At 46.5% G+C, this 21,008-nt stretch overlaps 1 long non-coding RNA gene across 5 annotated transcripts in view; it reads left to right on the forward strand.

Annotated features, from left to right (window-relative positions):
• Positions 1-21,008, forward strand: part of LOC103352311 (uncharacterized) — a 46,892-nt gene that overhangs the window by 22,880 nt on the left and 3,004 nt on the right. Inside the window, exons 2-4 of one of the 5 annotated variants that reach the window (XR_016216577.1) lie at positions 3,537-3,679; positions 18,038-18,132; positions 19,441-20,049. This is a non-coding gene — a long non-coding RNA (uncharacterized LOC103352311). Of the gene's footprint in view, positions 1-3,536; positions 3,680-18,037; positions 18,133-18,210; positions 18,317-19,440; positions 20,286-21,008 lie in introns of those variants that run through there. The other 4 variants (XR_016216575.1, XR_016216574.1, XR_519786.5 and 1 more) reach the window with 4 other exon arrangements.

The following is a 21,008-nucleotide window of genomic DNA, read 5'->3' on the forward strand; positions in this document are numbered from 1 at the left end:
CGGCTTGTCCAGTAGGGTTATATGGGATGCCGGTTAAATGAGAGATATGAAAAGTTGCTAAAAACTCAGCAAAAACCTTAGAAGTATAAGCAGGTCCATTATCAGTTTTTATTATATTAGGAATTACCCAAGAAGCAAAACATTGTAGCATATGTTGCATTACATGGGAAGTGGACTCTTTGGCGGCGGCGGTAGCCATAACTACTCCTGAGTAAGTATCCACCGTAACATGGACACAGGATAGCTTGCCAAAGGCAGGGATATGAGTTACATCCATTTGCCAAATGTGACATGGATAAAGGCCCCGGGGATTAGCTCCAGTAGGCATAGTAACAGGCTGATGAATAACACATTTTTCGCAATTTTTTATCTTTACGAATAGGGATATTAAACCTCATACTTAAGGTCTTACTATTAACATGCCAAAGTTTGTGATATTCTGTTGCCTGTTCCATGGCAGTGCAAGCTAAAAGGAAGCGGGAATATTGATCGGCAAGGGCATTTCCCGCGGTGAGAGGACCTGGCAGGGAGGTATGTGCTCTAATATGGGTGATAAAAATGGGATCTGATCTCCTAAATAAAGCGTGCTGAACAAGCTCAAAATAAGGAAACACTGTAGAACTTTTGGATATTAACGAAGGAGAGCCTAGCCTCTTAACAGCATTAACAACATATAAGCTATCAGAAACGATATTAAGAGGACCCTCAACCATATTTAATAACTTAGCCACTACAGCTAGCTCTGCATGTTGAGGTGAGGGAGACACAGTAACTGCATGATGCACCTGACCTTGTAAAATAGCCACCCTGGTACCTCCTTTTGCTCCATCAGTAAAAGCTATGGGTGCTTTGGGAATGGGATTAGAATAAACTCTTTTAAAATAGTGTAAGGGTACCATGTCACAAAATCTAATAAAGGGATGATTGGGATAATGGTTATCTACACTTATGTCAAGGGTGATGGTGATGTGGGACCATTGCCAAGTTTCCTTAGCCCACTCCTGAATGACTACAGACTCTAACGGAAGAATGCAGGACTGTGGTCTTCTCCCTGCAATTTCTACGACTCGGTGGATGGCCTGTAAAACTAAATTTCCCATAGCCTCCGCATAGGAGGTAATAGATCTGGGCATATGGTTATGTGGGTATATAAACAACAATGGTCCTTCTTGCCAGAGTAAAGCATAGGGATAATGACTTTGTATGAACACCAAAATACTTAAGGGCATAGTGGGGTCACACCGCTGCATAGCGGTGCTCTTAAGGCACTGTTCAAAATTTTTTAATACTGCTTTTGCCTCCTTTGTAAGTTGTCTGGGTGAATTTAGGCATGCATCACCTTCCAGAAGTCGGAACAAAGGGTGCATTTCTTCAGTAGTCATTTTACAATAAGGCCGAATCCAGTTTAAATTTCCACACAATTTTTGTAAGTCATTTAAGGTTTTAACATGATGAGTGGAGATGATGGGGGTTAAAGAACTCTGCCCAATTTGGTTTCAGGCGCCGCGGTGGGTGGGGAGTTGAATCCCCAGTATTTATAAAAAAAGCGGCTTCATCGTCATTACGAGCACTTTCATTTTCAAGCATTTGCCTTCTAGTCTGTTTCTCCGGCCCAGACTCTAAAACTATGGGCCTCATCTCGCTGGAAGCATTGCCGGCAAAACAGCAACAGCACATAGGATGACGGGGTGGTTCGTAAGGAGGAGCGGAGGGCATTAAGGGCAACTCTGGGTATAGTGGAAGCGATGCCAGCGTCTGCGAATGTTTCGCTTTTGGTCGGGCTCCTCCGCTTGCTTCCATCCTTTGTTCCTCTATACTATCTCCTTTTTCGCTACTATCATGGGAGTCTTCGCTGAGCTCCTCCAGTAGTTCAGAGCCTTCATCTAAGAGTTCCCCGATCTGGTCATCCTCTGACCGTAAAGCAGTATCTATCAGATACCACAAGCGGATCACTCCCTCCTCGACTCCAGCGTTTCGCAATTCACGTCCCACCCGTCTCCACCGAACCTGTGATAAATCTCCTTCTTCAACAAACCAAGGACAAGTTTTATATAGTATCCTCATAAAATTGCACACAGCTACACTCTTTACGGGCGTCCCCGTTGCCTTTAAAAGGCGGCTAATCAATAAGCGCATTTTCGTGGTGGACTGTGTTCCCCATTGTACCGCGGTATTCCTAGGCTTTTTCCCCTAGACTCCCGTCTATAGACGTTTTTTTTCTTACCTTCTTTCCGCGTCGCAGCGATCCGAGTCACGGCACCAGTTGCAGGCGTACACCTTCCGGATAGGTTAACGCCGGCGAGACCTCGGAGACACCAGACGCGTTTATCGGCTTTTCAGCTTCCACTTTATTTTTCAGCAGACTCGCGTTACATGTCGCGAACGCCCGCCCTGTTACCGGCATTCATTCACAACTCATTCATTCACAACTCCTTACTTACTACTCGCATTCATTCACAGCTCCCGCCTGTTACCGGCGTTCATTCATAACTCCCGCCTGTTTCCGGCGTTCATTCACGTTCATTCATTACTCCGTCTTTTACAAGCGTTCATTCATTCCTCTGCCTTTTACCAGCGTTCATTCATCACTCCGCCTTTTACCAGCGTTCATTCACTCCTCCGTCTTTTACCAGCATTCATTCACTCACCCGTCTTTTACCAGCATTCATTCACTCACCCGTCTTTTACCAGCGTTCATTCACTCTCCGTCTTTTACCAGCGTTCATTCATTCACTCCCGCCCACCGTCCACCTATTTATATATATCATTCACGGAAAACATGTTACCAACTAAGTGTGGGAAACATGCAATAACAGGATGCTTAAAGTCAAAACAGGATCTTGCAATTAGCAACGGGCAGGGTGGAAAAAGCCCAGCACTAAACTTCTTGTCGGGAGCGGCACAGCTGGCCAGGCTGTCCCGTTCCCCGACAGGATTGGAAGAGGAGCAGCCGGGACTAGAACCTGCACCCATATGGGATACTGGCACTGCAGGCCAGAGCATTAACCTGCTGCGCCACAGTGCCGGCCCCTCAGAGAATATCTTTTAAGACCCTCATTGGATCCCTGAAATTGAGGATAGTACTGAGCCCTACTTCTTTTCTTTTTTCTTTCTTTCTTTTCCTTTTTTTTTTTTTTTTTTTTTTTTTTTACAGGCAGAGTGGACAGTGAGGCAGACAGAGAGAAAGGTTTTCTTTTGCCGTTGGTTCACCCTCCAATGGCCGCCACGGCACATTGCGCTGATCCGAAGGCAGGAGCCAGGTGCTTCTCCTGGTCTCCCATGGGGTGCAGGGCCCAAGCACCTGGGCCATCCTCCACTGCACTCCCTGGCCACAGCAGAGAGCTGGCCTGGAAGGGGGGCAACCGGGACAGAATCCGGCGCCCCGACTGGGACTAGAACCCGGTGTGCCGGCGCCGCAGGCGGAGGATTAGCCTATTGAGCCGAGGTGCCGGCCCTGAGCACTACTTCTATTATGTCTTTCCCTATAAGCCCTGCAGCATTGCCACATAATCCCAGAGTCGACCTTTCCTTCCCAGTTTTTTGCCTTGGTGGTGCCTCCTCTGTCACTATGCTCGCACTTCGGAATCAGCAAGCAAAACCAGGGTCGCTGGAGCAGAAGCAGTGCAATACCGCAGCAGTGGGTCTGATGACAGAGACGACACTAGGTGGCTAAAGGAAGGTGAGTACGGGATAGCGACACTGGGCAAAGGGATGAGTCACGTCCTGGGTGGATGGAGTGGCCGGGAGAGGGATGACATCCCACTACCCACAATGGTGTACAATTTAAAACTTAGAAAGTGTTGACTTCTGGAATTTTCCGCTTAATATTTTTGGACCTCAGTGGACCACGTCTAACTGAAACTGAGGCAAAGAAAGCTTTGGATAAGGGGATTCCTGTGAATAGTGGTGCTCAGTGCTGTGCTGGGTATGTGGGGAAGAAAGTCCCTAGCAAAGGGGCCCTTTGGGCCTGGTCCCAAGCTCTGGTGTCAAGGTGTCAGGAATTAGGTGGAGGATGCTGTAAAGGAAGTTGGCACAAAACCTCCTCCCTACAACTAAAGAGAAGCAAGCTTCCTCTACACCCCAGGCTTTTCTTCTCTGGGGTCGGTAGTTTCCAACCAGCCCATTGCCCCAGCCTCTGGAGAATAACAGAGTCAGGGAGACTAATGAGAGATGACAGACTTCCTTCCCAGGGGAAAGTAGGGACCCACTTGGAAAGTCATTTTCCAAGGAGGGAAAGACATCCTCACCTCTGCTAAGTGTTCCAGCTGTATAGCAGCTTAGCATCCTTAGCCCTTGGATGTGTTGACCCTTGAACAGCAGTGCTACCTCCTTAGACATGGGGTGGACACAGAGATCAGAGGTGGGAGGTGATGTGTGTCTGGGGAGGCTGAGCATATCCTTAAACCAGTGTTGGGGAAACCTTCAAAGAGTTTCTTAGCAGGGAAGTAAAATCATATTTGTGGCTTGGAAAGATCCATGGGAGATGAGTAGGGGATGGTGGACTGCTTCAATCATTTGGAAGAGAGATAATGGTGTCCAAACCAATGTGCTAGCAGTGGAGGGGTGACAGAGAATGGATTTGATAGAGACCCCAGAATTTAAAATTGGTACTACTTGGTGATTGGTTCCATAGAGGGCCAAGACTGAGTCGAGGTGTGCGAGCTCATGGTTTGAGCTCCTGGAAGAGTGGTACCATTTCCTGAGATGAGGCTGCAGGAGGAGCAGCGGGGTTGAGGGAAGGATGACAAGATTAATTTTGGCTCTGATGAGCTGGATGAACCCGTGGGACAACCGGAGATATATGGCTGGAACTCAGGAAAGCAGCTTGGGAGACATTAATGTCTAGATGGTAATTAAATCGAGGAAAGGAAATGTCCAAGGACAAAATCCAGGCAGGTGAGGGAAAGGGGTGAAAGAGGAAGAAATCGAGGCTGGAGTGGGGAGCAGGGTGCCATGGAAGTCAGTGGAAGATGTGAGATGCTGGGGCAGGGGGCAGATGGGAGGAGAGTGCAGTGGGGGAGGAGACGATACGAAGCAGAATGAGGAACAGTAGAGACAACGCCTCCCCTCCTCCCTTCCTTTCAACCAAAATGAGGGAAGAGTACCCTGGAACCCCACTCTGAGATGCTCGTCATGAACGTCCTGGTGCCTCCCTGCTTCTCCGCGTCTCCTGAGAACGACTTCCTGCCCATGCACAAAGGCTAACTTGGATGAGATGACATCATGCTAGGTTTATCGTGGGTTCATCCCCACCTTAGCATGCAGCCTCTCATCATAGCCGGTCTCCGTGGCTGTGTTAACAATCTAGTTCGTGTTCTTCAGAGTTTCCTTTGTGTGACTATAATCCTGTGCATGCATGCATGTGCGTGTGTCCATGTGTGTGCTTTACAACCGTAGGATGAGATTACTCACACCAGCTTTTCTCCCTCCCCAGTACCTCGGTGCGACGCCTCTAAACTGTTTATGGATTGAGTCCTTGTATGGCCCATAATGTCCCTCGTGTGCCACACTTTATTCAGGTGAATCCTGCTCCGGTGTGGCTGTGGTTGGAATGTGCCCCCAAGAGACACCTTTGCTTTATTACCTCTTTATTATCTACTCATTCGTCGTTCCATTTATCAATCTGTCTGATTTTTCGGTACATTTCAAAGTAAAAGATAAAGAGTACACTTCGCCCTTAAATCCTTTAGTATGCATATTATTAACTTTAGTTCATATTTGTTTACAGAGTTTTTTATATATAATTTATATAAACTAAATTGTGCAGATCTCAAGTGTACCTTTCAATGAATTCTGACAAATGCATGCACTCTTGTATCCTTAATTCCAATGAAGTTATAGGACATTAACATCACTTCCAGAAAGTTCTGCTGTGTGCCTTCTCAACAGTTCCCACCTCACGCCCAGGAACCACTGCTCTGATCTTCTCATGATAGCGTAGTTTGACATGGTGCAGAATTTCCTGTAATTCCAGTGTCTTTGCTTTCTAGTACAGGTCTTAACTCTGCATAAGGAATGCATAAGGTTGTTTGTTCCTTTTTACTGATCAGTAGTCTTCTATTTTATGAATTTATACAGTGTATTTGTCCTTCTGAGCTGTTTTTGGCTTTTGATTTTTTAAAGATTTCTTTTATTTTATTTGAAAGACTGAGTTACAGAGAGAGGTAGAGACAGAGAGAGAGATCTTCCATCCGCTGGTTCACTCCCTAAATGGCCACAATGGCCAGAGTTGAGCTGATCCGAAGCTGGGAGCTGGGAGCTTCTTCTGGGGTCTCCCATGTGGGTACAGGGGCCCAAGGATTTGGGCCATCCACTGCTGCTTTTCCAGGCACATTAGCAGGGAGTTGGATTGGAAGTGGTACAGTTGGGACTCGAACTGGCGTCCATATGGGATGCTGGCGCTGTAGGCTGGGGCTTTAACCCACTGAGCCACAGTGCTGGCCCCTTAACTTTTGATTATTATGAATAAAGCTACTGTGAACGTTTGTGTACAAAACTTCTTGCAGACATGTTCTCTTTTCTTGAATAAGCACCTAAGAGTAGGATGCTGGTTCATAGGGCAGGTGTAGGTTTACTTTTATAAGATATTGACAGATTCCGCCCCCCCCCAGTGATTATACCATTTTATACTTTGCTCAACAATGTGTGAGTTATGGTTATACCACATCCTTAACAATAATTGCTGTTGTTAATCTTTTTTTTAAATTTTTTTTTTATTTTTTGACAGGCAGAGTGGACAGTCAGAGAGAGAGACAGAAAGGTCTTCCTTTGCCGTTGGTTCACCCTCCAATGGCCACCGCGGCTGGTGTGCTACGAACGGCGCACCGCGCTGATCCGATGGCAAGAGCCAGGTACTTATCCTGGTCTCCCATGGGGTGCAGGGCCCAAGGACTTAGGCCATCCTCCACTGCCTTCCCGGGCCACAGCAGAGAGCTGGCCTGGAAGAGGGGCAACCGGGACAGAATCTGGTGCCCCGACCGGGACTAGAACCCGGTGTGCCGGCTCTGCAAGGTGGAGGATTAGCCTACTGAGCCGTGGCGCCGGCCGCTGTTGTTAATCTTTAAAAATAGCCATTTGGTAAATATGTGGAGGTATCTCATTATGATTTTAATTTGCTTTTCCAGTAACTAGTGAAGGCTGTTGAACATCCTAACGCATATATGTACAATTCATATATTTTCTGTTGTGAAGTGTTGAGATATTTTGTTTGTTTTCACATGGGTTGGTCTTTTTTTTTTTTTTTGAAAATTCAGTTGTAGAGTTTTTTTTTTTTTTTTTGAAATTTATATTCTGAATAGTATAGTACTGACCATTGGTCAGTTATATATTTTGTAAAATTTTCCCCCAGTCTGAGATTTGCATATTCACTTTTTTTTTTTTTGACAGGCAGAGTGGACAGTGAGAGAGAGAGACAGAGAGAGAAAGGTCTTCCTTTGCTGTTGGTTCACCCTCCAATGGCCACATCCACTGCACTGCCTGGCCACAGCAGAGAGCTGGCCTGGAAGAGGGGCAACTGGGACAGAATCCGGCGCCCCGACCGGGACTAGAACCCGGTGTGCCGGCGCTGCAAGGTGGCAGATTAGCCTAGTGAGGCGTGGCGCCGGCCGCATATTCACTTTCTTAAAGGTGTCTTTTGATAAACAGAAGTTTTTAAATTTTGTTTTTTAATTTTTTTTAAAAAAAGATTATTTATTTGAGAGGTAGAGTTACAGACAGAGGGAGAGACAGAGAGAAAGGTCTTCCATCTGCTGATTCACGCCCCAAATGGCTGCAACAGCTGGAGCTGAGCTGATCCGAAGACAAGAGCTTCTTCCAGGTCTCCCATGCAGGTGCAGGAGCCCAAGAACTTGGGCCATCTTCACCGCTTTCCCAGGCCATAAGCAAGGAGCTGGATCAGAAGAGGAGCAGCTGGGACTGGAACCAGTGCTTATATGGGATGCTGGTGCTGCAGGCAGAAGCTTAGCCTATTGTGCCACAGTGCTGGCTTCTTTAAATTTGCATAAGACTAATTTGTACATTTTAAAAAATTTCATGGTTATTGTAAGAAATATAGTCCTCAAGTTAAGTTTCTACATTTGCTTCTAGAAGTTCTGTGTTCTTTTAGGTTTATAGATCGAGATCCATCTTGATGTAACTTCTGTGTGTGGTGGGAGGAGGTAGAGTTGAAGACCATTTTTTCCCCCATATTGGATATTCAGTTATCCCAGTGCTGTTTGTTGAAAACATTTCCTGTCTTTATTGGGTTGATTTGGTCATCTCACCTGTGAGAACCTGCCTCTGGGTCCTTGATCTGTTTGTCCCTAAGACGGTGCCGCAGTGCGGCAGCTGCTACAGCTGCGTCACGGGTCTCCAAGTCCACTCTGCAGACCTACAGATTTGTCCTTTTTTAAGATTGCTTTGGATATTTCTGGGTACTTCACATTTTCATATGAATTTTAGAACCAGTTTGTGACATTTTACAAAACTGTCAGATTTAATTATGGTTGGGAAGGCATTAAGTGTGTACATCAGTTTTGGGATAATTGATATCTTTCTTTTTTATATTTATTTATTTTTTAAAGATTTGTTTTTATTTATTTGAAAGAGTTACAGAGATAGAGAGGTAGAGACAGACAGAGAGGTCTGCTGTCTGCTGGTTCACTCCCCAGATGGTTGCAACAGCCAGAACTGAGCCAATCCAAAGCCAGGAAGCCAGGAAGCCAGGAGCTTCTTCTGGGTCTCTGTGTGGGTGCAGGGGCCCAAGGACTTGGGCCATCTTCCACTGCTTTCCCAGGCACATTAGTAGGGAGCTGGATCAGAAAAAGAACAGACAGGACATGAACTATTGCCTATATGGGATGCCAGCAATGCAGGCCAGGGTTTTAACCCACTGTGCCAAAGTGCCAGCCCCTCTTTTTTATTTTAAGGATTTTATTTATTTATTTGAGAGAGTTACAGACAGACAGAGGGGGAGACAGACAGAAAGGTCTTCCCTTGCTGATTCACTCCCCAAATGGCCACAATGGCTGGAGCTGGGCTGATCCAAAGCTAGGAGCTTGGAGCCTCTTCCGGGTCCCCCATGCAGGTGCAGGGATCCCAGCACTTGGTCCATCTTCCACTGCTTTCCCAGGCCACAGCAGAGAGCTGCATTGGAAAAGGAGCAGCCAGGACACACACCAGTGCCCATATGGGATGCTTAGCCTACTATACTACAGCACTGGCCCCCTGTGCTCTTATTTTAATACTCCTTATTTCTACTAAGTTTGGATTTCCTTTACTCTTCTTTTTGTAGCTACTTGAAGTAGAACCTTTGGCCATTTATTTTCACAACTATTTTACTTTCTAGTATAGCTATTTTCATCTTTTTAAATAATGATTTATTTATTTGAAAGGTTGAGTTACAGAGACAGTGATCTCCCATCTGCTGGTTCCCTCCTTGAATGGCCACAGTGGCCAGGGCTGGACCAGGCCAAAGCTAGGAGCCTGGAACTCCACCTGGGTCTTCCATGTGGGTGGCAGGGACCCAAGCACTTGGATCATCTTCCACTGCCTTCCCAGGAATACCAGCAGACAGCTGGATGGGAAGAGAGCAGGCAGGACTGGAACCAGTGCTTCTATGGGATCCTGGTATGCAGGTGGCAGCTTAACCCACTGCGCCACAACACCAGCCCCACTAATAATAATTTTTATGTCTCTGATGAAAATGGACCATCTTACCATCATAAACTGTCCATTTTAAGTCTTTGTTTTAAAGTCTACCTTTTTTTTAAAGGAAAGCTTTTATTTAATAAATATAAATTTTATAGGTACAGCTTTTGAAATATAGCGGCTCTTCCCCCCATATCCGCCCTCCCACCCTCACTCCCATCCCACCTCCTGCTCCCTCTCCTATCTCATTCTTCATTAAGATTCCTTTTTAATTATCTTTATATATAGAAGACCAACTCTAAGTATATTTTAACAGTTTGCATCCACACAGACACACAAAGTATAAAGTACTATTTGAAGACACGTTTTACTGTTAATTCTCATAGTACAACTCATTAAGGACAGAGGTCCTACATTGGGAGTAAGTGCACAGTGACTCTCATTGATTTAACAATTGACACTCTTATTTATGATGTCAGTAATCACCTGAGGCTCTTGTCATGAGCTGCCAAGGCTATGGAAGCCTTTTGAGTCCACAAACTCCAACATTATTTAGGCAGGTCCATAATCAAAGTGGAATTTTTTTCCTCCCTTCAGAGAAAGGTATCACCTTCTTTGATGGTCTCTTCTTTCCACTGAGATCTCACAGAGATCTTTTATGTAGGCCATTTTTTTGCCACAGTGTCTTGGCTTTCCATGCCTGAGATGCTCTCATAGGCTTTTTAACCAGATCCGAATGCCTTAAGGGCTGATTCTGAGGCCAGAGTGCTATTTAGGGCTTTTGTCATTCTATGAGTCTGCTGTGTGACCTGCTTCCCATGTTGGATCATTTTCTCTTTTTAAATTCTATCATTATTAGCAGATACTTGGTCTTATTTATGTGATCCCTTTGACACTTATTCCTATCTTTATGATCAGTTATGCACTTAAAATGATCATGAAAATCTATCTGATTGGAAATTAGCCTAATCCTCATTCCAACTTTTTTACAAAAATAAACCCTTATTTATTTATTTGCTTATCTGGGGAGAGAGAGAGAGAGAGAGAGAGAGAGAGAGAGAGAGAGAGATGTTCTATTCACTGGTTCACTCCCCAGTGCCTCCAACAGCTGGGGCTGGGCCCAGGGTGAAGCCAGGATCCAGGAGCTCCATTATAGTCTCCCGTGAGTGTCAGGAACACAAGTACTTAGGTCATCATCCACTGCCTCCCAGGTGCATTAACAGGGAGGTAGATCAGAAGCAGAGGTGGGACTTGATTCCAGGTACTCTTGTATGGACTGTGGGTGTCCCAAATGGCTACCTAAACTGCTGTGTTAAAACACATGCCCACAATCCTAGTTTCCTTACGCAGGGATTGTATGTTGTGTGATGCATCTTTTCTCATCCCTTTCCTTTTGCCTAGCTGTCCTGTTGCATTTAAAATACATCCCTGGATGGGGGTTGTGTCTGGCAGTTAAGATGTTGGTTGGGGTGCCTGTATCACATATTGGAGTACCTGAGTAGGGAATCCTGGCTCTGTTCCCAATTCCTACTTTCTGCTAATGCACACTCTGGGTGAGAGCAGTGATGGCTTGAGTGATGGGGTCCTTGCTATCCAAATGGGAGACTTTGATTACGTTCCCAGTTCCAGTTTCTAACTGGCTCAGCCCCAGCTGTTGTAGGCAATTAGGGAATATATCAGGGGATGAGAGTTCTCTGTCTTTCTGTCTCTGTGCCTATCAAATAAATAATTAAAAATGTAAAGAATGCTTCTTGTAGTCAGAATATAGCCCTTTTTTTCTTTTAAAACTATTCCTACATTCTCTGTCTTTTAGTTGTTTAGTCTATATACTGATCCAGTAATTATGGGCATGATTTAAAATAGATCTTTTATTTGTCAAGTTTTTGTTTTCATTTTTTTAAAAGATTTATTTATTTATTTGAATGAGTTACACAGAGAGAGGAGAGGCAGAGAGAGAGAGAGAGAGAGAGAGAGAGGTCTTCCATCTGGTGGTTCACTCCCCAGATGGCCACACGGAGGTGCACTGATCGGAAGCCAGGAGCCAGGAGCTTCTTCCTGGTCTCCCACGCGGGTGCAGGGGCCCAAGGACTTGGGCCATCTTCTGCTTTCCCAGGCCACGGCAGAGAGCTGGATCAGAAGTGGAGCAGCTGGGTCTTGAACCTGCGCCCATATGGGATGCCAGTGCTTCAGTCCAGGGTGTTAACCCACTGCGCCACAATGCCAGCCCCAAGTTTTTTTTTTCCTTCCCCCTTTTTCCTGTTTTTGGGTTAAATAATTTTTAGAACTCTATTTTAATTTATTAATTGGCTTTTTAAGCTTTGCAACTTCACATTTTAAAGGTAGTTGTGATATGTGATTGTAATATTTACTTTTTTAAAGGCTCTATTTATGTTTTTGAAAGTCCGAGTTACCAAGAGAGGGACACACACACACACACACACACAGAGATCTTCCATCCACTGGTTTACTCCCCAGATGGTTGCAATAGCCAGATCCTGAGCCAGGCTAAAGCCAGGAGCCAGAAGTTCCTTCTGGGTCTCCCATGTAGGTGGCAGGCCCCAAGCACTTGGGTCATCTTTCGCTGCTTTCCCAGGCACATTAGCAGGGAGCTGGATTGGAAGTGGAACAACTGAGACATGAGCTGGTACCTATATGGGATGCTGGCATTGCAGGCAGCGGCTTAACCCACTATGCCACAACTCCAGCTCCAATATTTATTCTTGCTTTAGAGTCTACATTTTACTTAAGTTTAATATTTTACCACTTCACACAAAATTTAAGAGCCTTGCAATGATAATAGGGTCATTTGCCTTCTCAACCTTTATACTGTTGTCGTATATACATGGCATCTACTTACATTATAAACTCCACAGACATCATTGGAGTTTTTTCTTTAAAGAAAAAGATGCATTTAGAAATTAAGATGACTCTAGCCGGCGCTGCGGCTCACTAGGCTAATCCTCCGCCTAGCGGCGCCGGCACACCGGGTTCTAGTCCCGGTCGGGGCGCTGGATTCTGTCCCGGTTGCCCCTCTTCCAGGCCAGCCCTCTGCTGTGGCCAGGGAGTGCAGTGGAGGATGGCCCAGGTGCTTGGGCCCTGCACCCCATGGGAGACCAGGAAAAGCACCTGGCTCCTGGCTCCTGCCATCGGATCAGCGCGGTGCGCCTGCCGCAGCGTGCCGGCCGCGGCGGCCATTGGAGGGTGAACCAACGGCAAAGGAAGACCTTTCTCTCTCTCTCTCTCACTGTCCACTCTGCCTGTCAAAAAAAAAAAATAAATAAATAAAAATAAAAAAAATAAAATAGAAATTAAGATGACTCTATCTGCATATTTAACTTTCCAGGAATTTTAATTTCTTCTTGAAGAGATGAGTTCCCATGTATGTCATTTCCCTCCATCTGATGAACTCCATCCAGGGTTCCTGTGCCACAGGTCTGTTGACAGTGAATTCCCTTGGCTTTCACTCATTTGCACATGTTTGTGTTTCCTCTCCTTGTGGTGGGCAGACCTTGAGTGGCCCTCAACAGCCCCCAGCTTCTGGTAGTCACCTCTTGGCGTAGTTTCCCATGAGTGTGGTTAGGCGACAGTGATTGTTTTACTTTGCTTTACGAAGGCTCCTTCTTGCCCACCGACTGTAGAGTCTCTTTCTCCTGCTGGCTTCGACCAAGCAAGATGAAGTGATCAGGGACACAGGGCAGAATACTGCAGGCAGCATCTCAGACAGTAGCTCAGGGTGGCTCCTGTCCTGCCGACTCGAAGCAGCGAATCCTGCTACCTACCTCAGTGGGCCTGCTCAGTCCAGCTTCTAGATAAGAACTCAGCCTGGGCTGACACCTTGACTGCTGCCTTCAGAGGACCCAGCCAAGCTGTGCTCTGACATTTGAGCCACTGAGACCGTGGGACAATAATGTGCATTGTAGTAATTGTCACATAGCAGTGCACTCATTTTAAAATGCATTTAACATTTCTGTTTGAGAGGTGCACATGTACATGTATGTGTGGGTGTGCGTGTATACACACACACACGGCGTGAGTGAATGAGCGAGCACACTCATTTGCTAGTCCACTCCCCAAATTTTTGCACTGTCTGGGGCTGGGCTGGGTCACATCAGGAGCCAGGAACACAACCCAGGACATCCACTCCTTGAGCCGTCGTCACCTCTGCCTCCTAGAGTGCATGTTAGCAGGAAGCTGGAGTCAAGAGCGGAAGCCTGGATTTGAGCCTCAGCCGTCTGAAGTGGGGTGTGGGTGTCTTAACTGCTAGGCTAATGTGCACTCCCAACACAGTCATTCTGGACGTATATTTTAGTGCATGTAGAATTCTGGTTGCTGATGATTCTTCCATCTCTCCAGCGATGTTACTCTGTTGTCTTTTGCCCTCCATTATTTCTGATGTGAAGTCAGAAGTAATTCAAGTTGTTGTTCCCCAGTATACCAGTGTTGTTTCCATGTCTATTTTCATGACATTTTCTTTTTTAAAATCTATTTTTATTTAGTTTAAAGGGGGGAGAGAGACAGACAGACAGACACTGGACAGAGATCTTCCGTCTGCTGGTTCATTCCCCAAATGCTCACAACAGCCCAGGCTGCACCAGGATGAAGCCAGGAGCCAGGCATTCACTCTGGGTCTCTCATGCAGATGGCAAGGACTCACCTGCGGCCCACCAGGGTGTGCATTAACAGGAAACTGGGATTGGAAGCAGAGCCGGGACTCAGACCTAGGCACTGCAGTGTGGGATGCACGCATTTGAAGTGTCTGAACGCTGCTCCAAAGGCTGGCCCTGCGGCATTTGTTTTATCTTTGGTTTCCAGTAGTTTGTTATGCGGTATTTGTGTGAGATTTTCTGTGTGCTTTTTTCTTGTGTGGGTTTGAGTTTCCTGAAATTGTAAATTTATAACTTGTACTAGAGTGGGAAATTTTGGAACATTATTTATTCACAAAGATTTCTGTCCCATTCTCTGCTTGCCTTCTGGGGTTCATATTAAACAAATGTTAAACTTTGTGCTATTGCTCTGCAGAGGGCCACTGAGGTTTTGTTACAATTTTTTAGTCTTTTGCTTTCTCAGATTGGACAATTTCTATTGCTCTATCTTCAAATCTGTTGATTCTCTGTCACCTCTAATTGCTTGTTAAACTCATCCAGTGAACTTAAAAGAATACAAAGATTATATTTTTTAGTTCTAGAATGTTCACTTGGTTCTTTTCTATGGTTTGTACTGAGCTGTTTGAATTTCCGTTTGGTTCGTTTGTTTGGAGCGTATTTTCCTTGGCGTGTTGAGCATAATCACAATAGCTGCTTCGCATTATTTTATGCTGGCAGGAATTTCTGAGAAGCAGGTGCTGAGGCAGAGTCAGAAGAACCAAGGATTTTGTAGCGTGACGTCTGTGAAAGGAAGTGAGGGGAAACGGGTTGGGGCAGGTGGAGCTACCCCGTCACAATGTAATCCTATCAGCTGCCAGCCTGGCAGGAGAGCTTTGTAAAAATTGTTCTGTAAGGGGCAGGCTCTGTGGCGTAGCCTCCCATGTGATCGCCTGTTCAAGCCCCAGCTGCTCCTCTTCCAATCCAGCGCTCTGCTATGGCCTGGGAAAGCAGTGGAAGATGGCCCAAGTGCTTGGGCCCCTGCGCCCACGTGGGAGACCTGGAAGAAGCTCCTGGCTCCTAGCTTTGGATTGGTGCAGCTCCAGCCATTGTGTCCATTTGGGAAATGAAACATGGATGGAAGACCTTTCTCTCTGTCTCTCTCTCTCTCTGTAACTCTGCCTCTCAAATGAATAAATCTTGAAAAAAAAAAAAAAAACAAGAAAAAATTGCCCAGTAAAGCAATCTTCTGTTGGGTAGATAGGCTGCGATTTTGTGCTGTTACCTTCCTCGGTCATTGACTGGAGGCCACCCAGAGCACATAGGGCTACAAATAGCTTGTTGAGTCCTTTTAGCCTTAGCTGGCATGGTGGCTTTGAAATGTGTGAACTTGGCTGGACTGAACCACACTGCGCAAATTCCCTCACCTATAAAGTCCCAAGTGGGTCACAAGACAGGTTCCTGTGGGTTATTTGGAGGGCAGAGGTGACGAAGCGCTCATTTGTGGTTCCACATATTGTCTCCCACCTGCAGGCTCACCTGTGAGGTCTTGCACCTGCTCCAGTGTCTTTTCTCCCATCCTAGCAAGTGCATCATTTCTTAGCCAGCCAGTGCTTTTGTCGCCATGGACTGAACAAGAGATTCAAGTCTTTCCTGGGTTCAGGGAAATTTTTTTCTGTCGTGTGTTTAATTATTGCCTCTCCCACTCTTACTTTGTCTTTGTCTGGAACTTCTGTTCTTTGCATGTTAGGTCTCCTGAAACTCTCCTCTAAATCTTTTATCTTCTCCCTCATGACTTTGTCTCATTACCTTTCTTCTCTAAGCTCTAAGATATTTCTTATTCTTGATCTTCCAGCTTTCTGATTCAGGGCTCAACAATGACATCCTCTCCTTTAATTTACCTATTGTTCTTTGTTTTCTTTTTCAAGCTCAAATTTTCATTTTAAACTTCAAAAGTTCTTTTTGCGATGCATTTGGGTCATCTTTTTTTTAAAAAAATTTTTTTTAAATTTACTTGAGAGTCATTTACAGAGAGAGGTAGTAGAGACAGAGAGAGAGGTCTTCCATCTGCTGATTCACTCCCCAATTGACCGCAATGGTCGGAGTTTCACTTATATGAAGCCAGGAGCCAGGAGCTTCTTCTGGGTCTCCCATGTGGGTGCAGGGGCCCAAGCACTTGGGCTATCTTCCACTGCTTTCCCAGGTGCACCAGCAGGGAGCTGGATCAGAAGTGCAGCAGCCGGGATTCAAACCGGCACCAATAGGGGATGCTGGCAGTGCAGGCTGGGGCTTTAACCTGCTGTGCTACAGTGCTGGCCCTACATTTAGGGCTTCTAAAAGCCTACTGTCAGTCTCAAAATTCAGGTATGAATTTGTCTCTTTTGGCTACAGTTCTGTTCGGTGGACATGTGATCTGACTGTCCTACCTCACTCTCCTCTGGATCGCTCTGTTGTGCTGTTGTCTTTTGTTGTCTGCTCTTCTGGTTTAGATCTGGCTGAGAAGTGTCCTAGAAGATGGCTGGGGACAAAGGATGTAATCCTGAGGGTCCATGCTTCCTGGGAGGCTGTCAGCCCCCTGCCAAGTGTCCAAGGGAGGCTTCCCACTCCCTGCATCTCTGAATCCTCCCATACTTGCAGGTGGCTAACTTAGTCCATGTCAGTCACATCTTGGCCTTTTAAAGTTCAGGAAGGCTCAGCAGTTTCACACAGGGTCTGTGGGACTTCAGAGCCCTGATTCCCCTGGAATGGTCATGTTCAACTCCCCCATCACTGCCCTATGAGTGATTTCTGTAGGGATCAAGTCTTGCTTAGAAAAGGCAGTAGCCTGGGATTGGGAAGGGAAGGGAAGAGAGGCCTTTCAGGCTGCACTGTCCTCAGAGTCCCTTCTTCAGAGTAGAGAGGAAACTTAACTTTCCATAAAGTGAGCATGGGTCAAAGATTTAATTAACTTATTAATGAGTGAAGCAGCAAGATGGTAAGGAGAGTTCAAAAAAAGTATGAGAGAAAGAAATATTTATAGCCACTTAGAAAAAGAACTGGAGTAAGATTGCCAAAATACATATAAAAATCCATAATTTTTGCATCTGTACAGGATCAAATTCATTGGTTGCCTTTTGTTTTCTACAGTTAACATTTACCCTTCCGTAGCTGCAGAGTGACCTAATCAATCACAACTAGCAAGAAAATCACAGTACATATTCTAGAGCAAAGCTGTCCAAGAGAAATATTATGTGGGCCCCACGTGTGAGCCACGAATGCAATTAATCATTTTGTTTAATTTAACGTAATACATCCCAAATTGTATCATTTAAATGTGTATTGTGGATTGAGTTGTATCCCGTCCAAAAGGTTTGTTGAGGTCCTATTCCCTATTCTCAGAATGTGGTGTTGTTTGGAAGTAGGGTTGTGCAGATATAATTAGTTGAGACGAGATTATCCTGGAGTAGGGTAGTCCTTAAGGATGTCACATGACGTCACTGACCCACATGGAGAATGTCATGTGACAACTGAGGTCCAGAGAGATTGGAGGGATGCTGCCGCCAGCCAAGAAATGCCAGGATTGATGGCCACGGTCAGAAATTAGGAAGAGGCAGGACAGGTTCACCCTTACGGGTCTCGGAGGGAGTAGGGCCCTGCTGATGCCTTGACCAGGGCCCTGTGGCCTTGAGAATTGTGAGATTAGAAATTCCTGTTGTTTCAGGTCGTCCTGTTTGTGGACTTGGTTACAGCAATCCCAGCAAGCCTCTGATAGAACAGGTGTTAATGAGGTATTTGACATTCTTTTTGTCTCACGAAGTCTTTGAAATCCAGTATGTATTTCATCCTTACAGCACACCTCAGTTTGGACCAGGGACATTCTAAATGTTCAAGTGCTGCCTGCAGCCAGTGGCTACTCTGCAGGATGGTGTGGCCCTTACAGAATCAGGTAACTGGAGAATGGGACACCTGCCTGGTGACAGGCAGCCCCGAAGGAGCCCACGGTGACTGCTTTGCCCCATTCCAGGTGTTGGCCAGTTTCCCCAAGTGCCGGCCTCTGCCCATGACAGCTCTGGAACTGAAGAAGAAGCTGGGAAGGGAGAGGCTGACAAAGATGACAGAGTGATAAAGGGTTCTGGGAAAACGGGTATCCAGGTGTCAGGGCCTCCGCTCACCTACAAGATAGTTTTACTTAACTTTGAAATGTGGACCCCTCTGGGTGGATGGATTAGAAGGCATGCCTGTCCTGCCTGGAAAGCAAGAATGGATGGGGTTTCAGTTCCTTCTGGCACCTGGGCTGGGTACATGAGCCGCACAGCCCCCCTGGCAGGCCCCACCAGGGGTGATCCCCACCCTTGGGTGGTGCAATTAGGGGCCCCTTTCCACTCTGGCAGGAAGGAGGGTGGGGAGTGAGGGTTTGGGCAGGAGCAGGACAGAGTGAGGTGGGGAGGGAAGTCGAGGGGCTCTGTGTGAGGGTGTTATTTCCTCCGCGCGGAGAGATGGGCAGGCAAGAAGGCGGGCCATGGAAGATCAGAGGGTCCTTGGGCAGTGTCAGACGTGGCGGGCTTTCCCGTGGCCCGGGGCGGGAGCGCTGAGCCCCCTGAAAGTGGACCTTGTGGAGTGCAGGCAGGAGGCAAGGAGCATCTGTTAGCCAGAGGTGAGACAGAGGCCAGCAGCTGCCCTCCATAAAATATGCGTGCCAGGCCCTGCTCCATGTGCTCTGCAGATACTAAGGTCTTCGATTCCCAATTGCTACTTCCACCTGGCAGGCCAGGGAACAATACAGCAGGGTTACAGGACTTGCTCGGCGTCCCACAGCTGGTGTGTGGCAGGGCGGGATTGGAATCTGGACCACCTGGTTCTGGAAGCCGTGTGGGAAGAGTGTTCCTGTAATTGTGGCGGGAGCTTCCCTTCTCACTTTTCTACCTGAGGTGCCTGTGTGGCCATGGGGTCCGTTTCAAGGAGGGGGCAAGGCGGTTTTTGAAGGCCAAAAGATCAGTGGTTTGTTTTGCCGGCTTCAGTCTACACAATGCTATGTCCAGATGTCACGTGCCCTGGGTGGGGCTGGGGCTGGGAACCTCAGCTGGGTCTGCTTTCTGCCCCAGATTGAGACAGACCTGGGAGGAGGCAGGGGTCAGGCAGTGACACCGCCTTATTCAAGGGTCTGGGTTAGACTGCAGTGTCCGTCTGTATGCATGGAGCCCTTCCTCTGCAACAAACCATTTTTCCATTTCTGTTTTTTTTTTTTTAATTTCAGAAAACATGTCCAAATCAACTTCATAACCGTCTCAGTCCTCATTTTATAAAACACAACATTTTCTTGACGCTACCAGCAGCATCACTTCTGTCAGCCACTAGCCTCGTAAAATGAACGAATCCATAATCACCCCTCTACGGGAAGGAGGTCGATTTCAATGACTATCTAATAAAGGAATAAATTCAGCGTTAAAAAAAAATCAGAATCCCTAAGAACCCTAGAGGCAAATGCCAAAGGAAATCTGATCTGATGAAAGCAGGTTTTTTTTTTTTTTTTTTTTTTAAGGGAGGCTTTATTTTCTTTTTTCCCAAAGACAAAACTGCATTTTAAAAATGGTCGTTTGGTTTATCGACGAATCTCTATTTAAGGAACTGAATACAGAACTGATTATACAGCTGGGAAAACTTCTCCACTGCAACGCACTCTGAAATGGTCTGATTTGGTGGAAAGCTTGAATCAGGCCGAAGCGGATGGTTTTGCAACTCTGACGTGCTTAATTACTTTCAACGCAGAGCCAGCCAGGAACTCATTCTTTTACCTGCGGAGTCCGGGAGAACGCACCCCACAGCTGATGAAGATGGTTTGTAATGAGCGGCTCATCTGCGCACTGTGAGTCACCTGCTTCCTGTTGCGTGTACAGTGTGTCATCCAGGGAGCTCTTCTCCATCCTGAACAAAGAGTCAACCTCCCTGCCTCAGCCAGCGGCACTGTGGCTATCACTGCACTTAGCTTGGGGGAGGGGGACTTGCTCAAGGTGTCAAGGCTCAGCTGTGGCCAGAACACATCTCTCTCTTTGTTTATTTAAGATTGATGTATTTGAAAGAGTGACTGAGACAAAAGGAAAAATAGATCTTCCATCTACTGGTTTATTCCCTAGGTGGCTGCAATGACCAGAGGTGGGCCAGGCTGAAGCCAGGAGCCCAGAGCTCCATCTGGGTCTCCCATGTGGGTGGCAGGGGCCTAATCACTTGTCCATTTTCTGCTGTTTTCCCAGGCACATCAGCAGGGAGCTGGATAGGAAACAGAACTCTGAAATGGGAGACCAACATTGTAGGCAGTGGCTTAACCCACTGCACCACAGTAACACTTTTTTTTTTTTTTAGATTTGAAAGGCTGGCACACACACACAACACATATCTTCCATCCTCTAGTTCACTTTCCAAATGACTGCAAGAGCCAGAGCTGGGATGGGCAGAAGTCAAGAACCAGGGTCTTCTGTTTGGATTGAGCCATCACCTGCTGCCTCCCAGGTGTGCATTAGCAGGAAAACTGAGTCAGAGGGCAGAGCTGGAACTCAAACCAGGTACTACGATATGGGATGCAGGCTTCCCAAGTGAAGTCTTAACTGCTGCACCAGACACAGCCACCTGGAACACCTCTATGACTCCCAGTGCAGTGCTCCCTGTGGTGTATATCAAAGTATTTGGCAGGGGCCAGCATTGTGACATAGGGTTTAAGCCTCTGCCTGTGACACCAGTATCTCATACGGTCCTGGTTCATGTCCTGGTTGCTCCATTTCCGATTCAGCTTCCTGCTAATGGCCTGGAAAAAGCAGCAGAGAGAGGATG

Source organism: Oryctolagus cuniculus, chromosome 11 (assembly GCF_051225735.1).
Source record: "Oryctolagus cuniculus isolate XC-2025 breed Fujian yellow rabbit chromosome 11, ASM5122573v1, whole genome shotgun sequence".
NCBI lineage: Eukaryota > Metazoa > Chordata > Mammalia > Lagomorpha > Leporidae > Oryctolagus > Oryctolagus cuniculus.